Source organism: Mytilus trossulus, chromosome 12 (assembly GCF_036588685.1).
Source record: "Mytilus trossulus isolate FHL-02 chromosome 12, PNRI_Mtr1.1.1.hap1, whole genome shotgun sequence".
In the NCBI taxonomy this organism is placed as follows: Eukaryota; Metazoa; Mollusca; class Bivalvia; order Mytilida; family Mytilidae; genus Mytilus; species Mytilus trossulus.
In genome coordinates, this window is record NC_086384.1 from 12,310,340 (window position 1) to 12,319,554 (window position 9,215).

General features: G+C 32.9%; 1 long non-coding RNA gene across 1 annotated transcript; it reads right to left on the reverse strand.

Moving 5' to 3' along the window:
* Window positions 1-3,779: 3,779 nt before the first annotated feature.
* LOC134693239 (uncharacterized) lies at window positions 3,780-6,199 on the reverse strand. Its single transcript, XR_010102374.1, has 3 exons — window positions 5,946-6,199; window positions 4,456-4,637; window positions 3,780-3,877 (listed from the first exon to the last, which is right to left on the reverse strand). It is a non-coding gene; the product is annotated as an uncharacterized LOC134693239 (long non-coding RNA).
* Between the last annotated feature and the right edge of the window lie 3,016 nt (window positions 6,200-9,215).

Genomic DNA, 9,215 nt, shown 5'->3' on the forward strand with positions numbered 1-9,215 from the left:
TATTAAACCAAAATATGCAATTTTCAATGACCTGACACCAGTATCGTAACTACTGTAAACAAACTTAATTTCGCGGATACTTTATTCCGTGTTTTACCCTTTCTTGACCACTTCGCGGCTATTTAAATTTGCTATTATCTGATTTACTTGATGAATTTTATTAAGGAAAGATCAAAGATTGACATAATCGCGACGATTTATATAAGCGTTATTTTTCTACTCACGAATGTCGCGAAAATAAATCGCTCGCAAAAATAAGTTGGTTTACAGTTTATTCCTTCTTAATAAGTCTATTTGTAGGTTTTATTTTCTTCTTGGGTGAATACTGACATTATGTGCTTTATAAAGAATATTTCCATAAAACAAAAAGAATGTGTAACACCTGAACGTTTAAGAAGTCTGCATGTTGAGCTATATTAGTTATAGAAAGTTGCGGTGTTGGTGTCAACAAGACAACTCTCCATCCAAATAACAATTGATACAAGTATTCTCAAATCAAGAAATGAAGCTACTTAGACTTTGGTAAACGGTATAGGTGTCAGGGTGAAACAGAGATTTGTCAGGATTTTGTTAAAAAATGTCCCAGCCCTTTCTGCGTATCCTCGAGGAGCACCTGATTATAACAGGTTCGTGCATTCCAGTCTTTATTTTTTTATATATAGTTGTAATTTATATTCTTTGTCAAGCTTGTAACTTCAGTTGCATGAAGCTCGACAACGGAATATTTACCCAGCGGCGTCGGTGACAGCAGAGTTTATCATCTTCTGTAAACCTTATCATTTCAGAAGGTAGAATTCATTGGTATTTCATTATTTGCATAACGATGTCTGGTGTTATGAAATTTCCGTTTCCTTTGTTTATCCTTGCTATCTTATACATTGTTCAGTGACTACTTGAAAAACAGTTAAGACGTGTTATAATGTAAATTTCTCTCATAATTAGAGTAAAGAAGGTCGATGCCACTGCTGGTTGACGTTTCTTTTTCGAGGGTACCAACAGCTCAGTAGTCATCACTTCGGTGTTCACATGAATATCAAATACATGGTTATTTTTATAAATTTCCGGTTACATACAGGAAGAGATTACCTTAGCCGTATTTGGCCCCTCTTTTTGGAAATGTGGGTCCTCAATGATATTCAACCTTGTGCTTGTTTGGCTTTACAGCTATTTTGATCTGAGCGTAACTGCTGAGTCTTATGTAGACGAAATGCGTTCTGGCGAACTAAATTTTTATCCTGGTACCTTTAATAATTATATTCATATTTAGTATGTGTGTTCATTGCCAAGTTATACTGCTAGTCAGACCGTTTAAACTTGACTTCGACCCCTTTTCGTTGATCAGTTTACAAAGTTCAGATACTATACATACTAGTTATACTAGCTATAGTTTGTGTATTGAATGTAAGATGTACATGTCCAACTGACAGGTTTCACTTGGCCTTGCCTCATTTTCGTGGTTTGGCGGTAATAGTGATTTATTTTATTTTTATTTTGTTTTGTCTGTTTTTCTAATATTCTATTCAATAGGGCAACTATATTTGTTGTTTTACGATATGCATTTCAGTCTGCAGATTTTATCAACCTGTACTTTTCTTTAAAATTCCATTTCATCGTGTTTACTTGTTCCGTCTATCGGTTGCGTTTTATTATGTCCGTTTTTTATGTAATGACCTATTTTGAATGATTTGGAGTTAACGGTACTTTTATTCAAATGTTTTGTTATGGCTGTTTCTATATATTTGAGTTTAACAAACTACGCATTAAAGAATATGCGACAAAAGTACTGAAGATTGTATGACATACCTTTTGTAAAATGGCTTACTATTATTCGTCATGAGATTTTAAAAATATAGAAATAAATCATCTTTGTGCATGTGATGTCGCAAATATAAATAAAAAATAATACAGGTTTAGTACCGTTTACAAACAACAGAGATAAAGAGTTGCTTTGACATAGAGACCTGTCTAATAGTTTTGTTAAAGACGAGAATTTAATCAAAGACGAGAATTTAATCATATTTATCACCTACACATAAGGGTTAATTAGTATATCATATATCTTACACTTAGGAGTGTAACCATTATTCAAATTTACCCACTTTTGTGTTAAGAACTCCGTACATTTATATTGAAAACTGCAATACACTCCGTGGAAGTGAAGTTCTAAATGAATTTTAGGCACAGGTGCTTGTGCTTAATCGGATTTTATAGTTTTTACATAGACTATGATTTCTGACAACCGAGATTTAAAACAATATGTCTAATACTTACCCTGTGTTTATTTTTATCAAAAGAGAATTTGTTACTCAATATGATCATTTAATATTGGTGTTGACATTATAGAGATATGTATTTTGCTGTGTGCATATGATACAATTCTGTTAGCCAACACTAAAATCTGTTACAAAACATTTAAGTATATTTAAAGCATTGTTATACTGACAATACAATTGTCCATGTTTTGAACAGTTTTAAAAAACTTCACATTAAACCAAACTCATTTGAATGATATCAACATAACTTAGAGATATGAATATTTCTGTCAGAAGTGAATATACTTATATTGGCCTTGTTTTAAATTCCTTAACTTTAGTACTACTTCAAAAGCAGTATTAATTTTTCGTGCTTTTTTTTAAAATAAACTAACAAATAATTTAAAATATGGCGGGAAATTATTCTCTACATATTTGTCATATTTTTATCATTGGCAGTATTTTTCTTTTAAAAAATCTGAAATTAACAAGGAATTGATAAGATTTCAAAAGTGATTTTATTCACTTCGAATTGATTGTTCCTCAGCATATGCAGTCGATTGTCACTGTAAATTTATGTGGAAGCATGATATAAGTAGATACTACGTATGTGTGGTATTGTTTGAGTAAATTTGAATGACATGGAAGGTTTGGCTACCCATAAAATTAGGTTCAATTTGTTATTCATTCTCAGTATGATCTGTACCAAGTTAGGAATATGGCAGTTGTTATCAGTTTGTCCGTCCCTTTGTATGGTGGTGTTCGCTTTCAATGCATTTCAGTGTTTCTGTTTTTATTCATTGTTTTCCTCTCATTGTTGATGTGTTTCTAAAGGTATCAGTTTATAACCCGGATTTGTTTTCTCTCAATCGATTTATGACCATAGAACACCGGTATACTACTGTTGCATTTATGTATCACAACAGACTCTGAATGAGAATACACCATTTATACAGCTCGTGTGGTGGTACATTGTAATTCATTTTTTTTTGCCATGACAGTTAAATGAAGCGGAAGGGTTTGTTTCAGTGCCCGACAATTAGGGATTTACACTCATCTGGGCTCGGGTATACAGGGCTAATTTTTCGGGATCCGGAAACAAATTCTGACTATTTTCAGAAATCAAAGTTCATTTTCAAGATTCTGAAACACATTCCGTTCTACCCTCTATCAGAAAATTTGTTTTTAGTGTAAGCATAAACCATCAGTTGCCGGTCGATTGATTATGTGAAAATTGTGAATAAATCGTAAACATATTGATGTTCGGTTGTTAAACTAATTCGAATGAAAAGAAAATGAAAAAAAATAACTTCATCATTCCTATAAGATATATACTATTAACATTTCATTATAACTTTAACATATGCTGGTTCATTAACCTATATATAGTGAATGTATTATATTTGTTCAATACATTAAAGCAGGCAATTATTTTGTATATGTTCCATCACATAATGTAGGTGATTGTAAAATAAATATCAATTACATAAAGCAGGTGGCTGGAGAATGTTTATCCACTTAATAAAGAGATGGTTGAGGAATATGTGCCCCCTACATATATAAAGTAGGTGTATGAAGTATGTATATCCACTCCATAAAGCAGATTTTTTAGAGAAAAAGATAACCTGTTAATAGAAAGAAAAACAATTATCAAAACAAACCTTTCTTATAGACTAACTAATTTTTTTATTGAATAGATGTGTTGGTTCAAAACATTTGCCACAAAATGTGACAGTGGTGTAACAGCATAATATAAGAAAACACATTTAAACCGTTAGATAGAGTTTGAATCATCATACAACGCAAGATTTGATCTAAGATTTGTTTGTTTGTATTGTTCCTTTTTAGACATGATAATGTTAGTTTATAAGATAAAAGTTTAGCTAGTACCAGGTTCAATCAACCATTTTCAACATGAGAAAATGTCTGTACAAATTCAGGAATAAGACAGTTGTTTTACATTCTTTTGATATGTTTGAGCTTGTTGTTTTGCAATTACATTACATACTTTCCGTTTTTAGTTTTCCTCGGAGATCTATATTTGTGCTACTTTACTTTTATTCATACATAATTAGAATTAAAATATAGCAGACAAGAACTGTAATATCTGATATGCATGCCTGCTATGTTGAACCAATTTCGTAATAAAAGGAAACATCGTATCCAAACAATGCAACGTATAAGATAGAACACTTTTTTTTACCTGTAGAGTATTTCAGTCGTCATCATCTTCTATAGCCATCATCTGGCCAATTAGTTTGAACAATTGTGATTGGTTACAGCAAGATGGATCAACACAAAATTGTCGAATCCTTGCGCAGTTACACATCTGCCTGTAATAACTGCACAACTGGTCATATGTTTCAGGAGATAGAGGTGTGGTGGCTGTTAAACAAAACCAAATTGATATTATCTATAGCTAATACTTAAAAAAATCGCGAATTTTGAGATCAATTGTCAAAGTAAGGAATCCATTCAATATTGCTGATCCTCACAACTGCCGAAATGGGGATAATCTTGAAATGTGTTAAAACGCATTTGAAATTACATATAAAGTCAGGATTATATTTCGTGAAATACCTCGACTATAAGTGGTAGTACGTTTCCAATTTCACTTTTGAACCAGGAATAAAACATTCACATGGTAATATCATGATATTTACATAACAGTTGCATTGTCAGGAATCATTCATGTTAAAGCTATAAAGCACCATTTAATGTACTTAGAGGGTTATGGCAACTCCAAAGCATTGCCTGGTTCGTTTTTGGGGGAGGATGGATTTCAAATTTAAAATACATTTTTTTACATATTGTGATAGGGCAGGCTTAACTTCCTCAGGGTTTGAGGGCCAACTCCACTTATAATTGAATTGCATTGTAATTCTACATACGAACATTCAACAAATATTGTTTTTGAGATGTTATTTGAAGCAAAACGATTCATGAAACTTAACACGTTTTACAGAAGAAAAAAAAGTGTCAATTCAAACACGTCTAATCGTGAAATAAAGTTGCCGATTATCTCCTTCGATAAAATTGTTGTATTTGTTTTCAAATTAATCTTTAATCTTAACATAGATTTGTTTTCTATAGAATACATGCTTATGTACATTAAAGAGCAAGATTATCTGCACCCACCACAACTACCTGTTGTATCCACACTATAATTTGAGAACTAGTAAAACAAAAGTCAAAATAAATATCTTTATGCACATCCTTAAACTCTTTAAGCTCAAATAAACAGATGTTAAAAAAATCAAATATACCAACATGGTAGTCTTTAACTTGGTAGAAAAGGTTCGATTTCTTTTGTTCAATATCAATATGATTCGAGTCTGTATACACTTTGTGAAGCGTGTGATTCTGTTTGAATATTGCAAAAGTAATGACATTTCTGATTTTGTCATGTAATTGAATTGGATAGAATCATATGTGAAGTGTTCACTTGCTCCTCTACCTACTCCATATACTACTTAATGCATTTTGTTGAATAATGTAGATATTATGTTATGACATAAAATATGGTTTATAAATTTCACCAATTGCAATTGCAGCATTAGTGCTTGGTAGATTCGTTAAGTTTAAGGAACGTTTTACATTGTATTTGTCCATTCAAAATAACCTTACAAAACTGCAATACGAACCATTACCATGATAACATTGACAGGATGTATGCAATACCTAAATACTTACTTTCAACCGGTTTACGCCTTAAAACAAACTCCTGTGAAATATTGCAACACATTCCAAGGATAACCAGAATAAAAACTTGTCTTAGTGACATTTTCGATGCCAGAGAGAAGTCCTTACAAACAGTAAGTTGTCTTTTGCTGCTTTAGCAATATGCAGCAAAACTACAACACTTGAATGTCTAACTGCTTCACCTATACATTTACGTAATAGGACCGTGTCTTCTATAATAACATTAAAGTTATATAAGTATCACATTCATGCTTTTTATAAAAATCAGCTATAGGCTTTAGGCGACAGTAAAATGTCAAATGTGAAGTTGTAGAAATTATAGGCTAGTTAGGTCCATGAATAACTGGCCTAAAAATAGCATATAATATCATTTACCTGTAAATGTTGAATGTAAAATATAAGTAATCCATGTATCTAACATCTTTATCTAAATGAAATTTTGTCAGCGATGACTTTCATTTATCTTAGACAGCAGTGTCTTCCAGAGATTCAGCTATTCTAAAATATCCGAGTAAGAATACATAACTTTATACCATCTTTCACGTATCTCTAATATTGAGGGAACAACATAATTACACTTCAGATTTTATGACAAAACCTTTAGAACTTTACTGCTACCGTTCAAAAGTCTATATTGTCGTGTTGGCGTGATTTAGAAAAAAACTTATAAACCAAGGTGCAAAATCAAACAAAGTTGAAGAATCTGGCTATTCGGAGTTCCTTACGGATGTACTTAGGTGAGGTTAGGTAAATATTTTAAATTACGAAGTTAAAATTGATACTTTAAGCTGGTAGAGCATCATTTCAGGATTAAAATAAGTTTAAAATATTGATAGGTCATGGACCTCCTTTTTGCGATAATTGAGATTAAAAATAGGGCGGGAAAAGGCTGACTCGGACTTTTACCTTATATTTGCATTGGTATTATTGGGTCTCAAAACAGAAGGAAGAAAATCAAGAATCTTCTAAAATTTTGGCAAATAATCTTTCATGAGCCATTAAGGCTTAAATGAAAAAATAAATGGGTGTTATGGGGCAAAATATTTTACATTGTAATGTTTGGAAAAACACCAAAGGTCCGAACATTTGACACAAATTCCAAAACCTCACCTAAGTACATCCTTGTTAAAAATATGAACATCAAAGAAGCTAGAGCGTTTAATTTAACAAAAAGGTATACTAATGAAGTTTTGTTTTTAACAGTCTAAACCTTTCTGGTTGGGTCTAATTTACATATCCTCCTAAATTGCCGTCTCAAGAATCCACAGATACAGCTTCCTCTGCAATATTTTTGGACATCGGTCTCGAATTTAACACTGTTCATCACATTAATGAATTTATAACAAATGAGACAATTTCAATTTTTTATTTTTAATTTATAAATTTTCGTCAACTTAGTAGCAATTTACAAACTTTACCTGCATAGGATATGAGATATACATTTCCAAACTCATTTGGTATTCAAGAGCTTGCCGCTGCTACTCCGACAAATTAATACGTCAACCCTGTCTAATCTAAATGTTGATGAACAACTGTGATGTCAAAAAAACATATCGTTCTGCTTCCAAATAAGTAATGGATTAAGGCAGTGAGGTCGTTAATGCAAATCAGAATAAAGAAACTGAATGGGTCCATCAATGCCCATGCTACGTCAATCTTCAAAGACCCAAATGTTGTTAAACACCTATCCGACCTTCATGATAAATATGTTGTTGTCCCCGCATACAAAGCCCCAAATAACATCGTTTTTGTCTGTAAAGCTCATTACATTAATTGCTTGATAAATGAATTAGGTATAGAGAATTCACATGGAAACTCAACATATAACCTCACGAGGCTTACCAAAGAGGAAATCCTGGATAATCATAGGTCTGTTCTTTGTTCCTTTGGTATTTCAACCAAAGATGAAGAACTGGATCTTCCATCACTGTATTGGATACCTAAACTACATAATTGTCCTTACAAACAACGGTATATTGCTGGGTCTTTCAAGTGCTCCACGAAACCCTTTTCTTAATTATTTTAACATCTATTTTATCAGCAGTCAAAGACGGGCTTCAAAGTTATTGTGAAACTGCCTATTCTAGAGGTGGCGTGAATCAGATGTGGATACTTAAAAATTCCAAAGATCTTTTAGAGTACATACAATCTAACTCTCTTTCATCTTGTAACAGTATTAAAACATTTGACTTTTCTACTCTTTACACAAGTATTCCACATTCCAAACTAAAAGACAAATTAAAAGAGTTGGCATTACTTTGCTTCATAAAAAAGAATGGCCAACGTAGATACAAGTATCTTGTCTTAGGGAGGGATAAATCCTACTTTGTAAAGAATCACTCTGATTCAAACAAAAAATTCTCTGAAACCGATATTATCAAGATGCTTGATTTCTTGATTGACAACATATTTGTTACGTTCGGAGGACGTGTTTTTCAACAAACTGTCGGCATCCCAATGGGAATAAACTGTGTCCCTCTACTTGCTGACTTGTTTCTTTATTATTATGAGGCAGACTTCATGCAGGAACTTCTTAGGAAGAAAGATAAGAAGTTAGCAATATCCTTTAACTCTACTTTCCGCTATATAGATGACGTTCTTTCACTAAACAATTCAAAGTTTGGTGACTATGTGGAACGCATCTATCCCATCGAATTGGAGATACAGGATACTACAGATACAGTTAAGTCGGCTTCATATCTTGACTTACATCTAGAAATTGACAATGAGGGTCGGTTGAAGACACAACTTTACGACAAAAGAGATGATTTCAGCTTTCCAATTGTGAACTTTCCATTTCTAAGTAGCAACATTCCAGCAGCACCTGCATACGGGGTATATATCTCCCAATTGATACAATATTCCCGTGCTTGCATTTCCTATCATGATTTTCTTGATAGAGGGTTACTGCTCACACGGAAGCTATTAAACCAAGAGTTCCAAATGTTGAAGTTGAAATCATCCCTTCGTAAATTTTACGGACGCCATCACGAGTTGGTTGACCGTTATGGAATAACCGTTTCGCAAATGATATCTGATATGTTCCTTACGTCGTAACTACAATCCCCTTTCCTTTCATGAATTTGACCTACCGAATTAGACTATTTACCGGATTTGTAATCACATAAGCAACACGACGGGTGCCGCATGTGGAGCAGGATCTGCTTACCGTTCCGGAGCACCTGAGATCACCCCTAGTTTTTGGTGGGGTTCGTGTTGTTTATTCTTTAGTTTTCGATGTTGTGTCATGTGTGCTATTGT